The sequence below is a fragment of the Ursus maritimus genome (genome assembly GCF_017311325.1).
Source record: "Ursus maritimus isolate PB19 chromosome X unlocalized genomic scaffold, ASM1731132v1 scaffold_X1, whole genome shotgun sequence".
Taxonomy (NCBI): domain Eukaryota; kingdom Metazoa; phylum Chordata; class Mammalia; order Carnivora; family Ursidae; genus Ursus; species Ursus maritimus.
Window position 1 is genome coordinate 85738527 of NW_024423319.1, and position 3339 is coordinate 85741865.

Consider the following 3339-nt stretch of genomic DNA (forward strand, 5'->3'; position numbering starts at 1 on the left):
TATGCTTTTTTGAGGCATGAAATTATTTGGTTAAATAAATGCTCAGAAATGCATGGTATTCTTATCAAAACGTGTCTGCACAAATGGATTTTTCAGTTACTCGTTCTAGCTTAATTTCAAAGGGAAACAAATGCTCTGAAGTGCTGGCATCTCTTAGGAGGAATCTCAACCTTCCTGGCACTTCCAAAGTCATGTTTATACGCTAGTAAGCCCACCAGATGCTTGCCCGTTTAGCAGCTAGAGGAGTCATGCAAAAAACACATCCACCTGTTTGTTGGGTAAAACATTTGGTGTAAAGAAGTTACAGAAGAGTGGCGTCAGCATCAAGGTAGCATAAGATAGCCCTCCTCTATATCTCCTTTCTTAGTAATTAATTCGGCATCCATCCATGAACAAAAGTGCCTCTGGGATTTGCAGGATCCAGCACAATATGCCGAGACACCCAGAAGAAGTCTTGCCCATCTGCAATTCTGGTAATAAGCACGGAGACCGTGATATGGGCTACAGAACCAGCAGGAACCGGTGAACCTGCCCCAGTCTATCTCTGCCACAGTCGGAAAAAACCTGGAGCTTAGTGACTTGGGCAGAAACCCAAGAGGGGAGAACGTTTGTAGAAGTCCAGCCTTCCCAATGGAAGATTCCAGAATGCTGTTGGAGTGTGTGTGTATCTATCTATATCTATATCTATATCTATATCTATATCTATATCTATCTATCATCTATCTATCTATCTATCTATCCACCTATACCTTTTAATTTGAGAAAGAGAGAAAGAGCATGAGCAAGAGGGGCAGAGGGAGAGGGAAAGAGGATCTCAAGCAGACTCCACACTGAGGGCGGAGCCCAAGGGGGGCTGGATTTCAGACCCCTGAGATCAAGAAACAGAACATTACCTGTATCTCGGAAGCACTCTCATTCTCCCTTCCAGTCACAACCTCCCACCGCCCCCCAAGGGTAACCACTACCCTGCTGTCTAACAGCATGCTTTTGTCCATTTTTATCTTGCATATTAGTGCAATCACGCACTCTTCTGTCAGGCTTCTTTTATGTTTGTGAGACTATGTTTGTGAGACTAACCTATGGTACCATATGTAGTCAAAACTCATTCTCACTGCCGTGTGAAGTAATCCATTGTAGGTGCCCTAAGATTAATCCATTCTACTATTGAGGGTCATTGTGTAGTTTCTGGTTTGGAACTCTTAAGAATAGTGCTCTCTTGACTATTTTAGTGCATGTCTTTTGGGGATCCTAAGGACACATTTTTTGTTGGATATATATCTAGGAATAAAATTGCTGGGTCATAGGATGTGCCCTTTTCCAGGCTTAGTAGATACTGTCCAATAGTTTCCCAAAATGTTTGCACCAATTTAACTTCTAACAGCAATGTGCGAGAGTTCCAATTGTTCCACATTCTCACCGACACTGGGTATTGTTATTTGTATTATAGCCACTCTGCTGGGTATGTAACATTATCTCATTTTTATTTTCTTGGCATGTCCTTAAACATAATCTGAGCACCACCTTTTCCTATGTTTATTGTTCTTAGATATACTTACGTGTGAGGTATCTGTTCAAATCTTGGGCCCATTTTTCTCTTCAGTTGTGTTTTTTTTCTTGTTGATTAGTAGGAGTTCTTTATATATTATGGATATCAGCCCATTTTGAGTGTATTATGAATATTATCTCCTCGTCTTTGGGTTGCCCTTCCCTTCTGTTTTGATGAACAAAAGTTCTTAATTTTAATATATTCCTTGAAAATATTTACTTTATGGTCAGCATTTTATTAGCCCTTTTTAAAGAATACGGGGTAACAAATATGTTCTTCCACGTTTTCCTGTAAAAGCTTTATGGTTTTATTATTGGCAAAGACTTTTAAAATAAAATACTCAACAAAGGCAACTTCTAGAAAAATGGACATAACCATATTAGAAGTTTTTTTAACGTCATATTCTCCTGCTGCCTTAACATCCCCACAAACAGGCTGTGAGCACCCCTCCCTGGTGACCAGGTACACCAGTATAATAAAGCTGGTTCCTGCAACGAGTTTCCCCTCCAGGCCTCCCCTGACCGGGACCTAGTGACATTCAGACTACTGGGCTGAGCCTGTGTGGTCCCTGTGTGGCATAGCATGCCTCTTTCTCTAGGACCTGAGAGCATAATAAATCCTTCAATTTCATATGCCTCTCCAAATGTAATTTCCACAGCCATGTTAGACTGATCCCTAAAGACCCTACAAGGGAGACTTACTCCCTCATTCACAAAACACTCACACAATGCTAACGGCCATGTAAATTGTTTCAAACTTTCCAAAGGGTAATTTGGGAAATGTAACAAATTTTTTAAAGTTTTTGATTTTTGATTTAATCTTTTTTTGATGTTTGATCTAATTATTCATTAATCAGGAATTCAGCCTAAGAAAATAATGAGGGTGACAGAACAGGTTTATATACAAAGATGTTGTTTTATACTTTTGAATAATAGCAGAAAATAAATAAAACTAGAAACAATCTAAATTACCTTCCACTGAGAAATGATTAAATGAACTTGGGATTAGTCAAAATCTAGAACACCGCTATTTCAGAATAATAAGAATTCTGTATATATTAACAAAGTAGATCATGAAAACATAGTGATGAGTAAAAAAAGCAAGTTGCAAGATGATATACATATGATATGATGTATAAAGTAAAAACACATACCCAAGTTACAAAAAAACTTAGTGTTTCAGTAATAATGAAAAATATTTATACGTTAGATTACATTAAAAGACACCATGGAGTGAACATTTCAAGATGCAGAAGAGGAAAATACATTTGCAACTCATAAAAACTGATAAATGACTAGTATTTGGAAGACATAAAGAACTTGTACAAATCAATAGGGAAAGACAGGCAACCCAATAGAAAAAAGTGGGCAAAAGAAACATTTAAAGAAGAGTTAATACCTATTCTTCTCAAACTATTTTAAAACATAGAATAGGAAGGGAAGCTTCCAGATTCATTCTATGAGGCCAGCATTACCCTAATACCAAAACCAAATGAAAACACTACAAAAAAAAAGAGAAGTATAGGCCAATATCTCTGATGAACATAGATGCATAATTCCTCAACAAAATATTAGCAAACTGAATTCAGCAACACATTTAAAAAAATCATTCACCATGATCCAGGGGGTTTTATTTCTGTGTTGCAAGATTGGCTCGATATTCTCAAATCAAACAATGTGATACATCACATCAACAAGACAAAGGATAAAAACCATATGATAGTTTCAATAGATGTAGAAAAAGCATTTGACAAAGTACAACCACCCATTCATGGTAAAAATCCTCAACAAAGC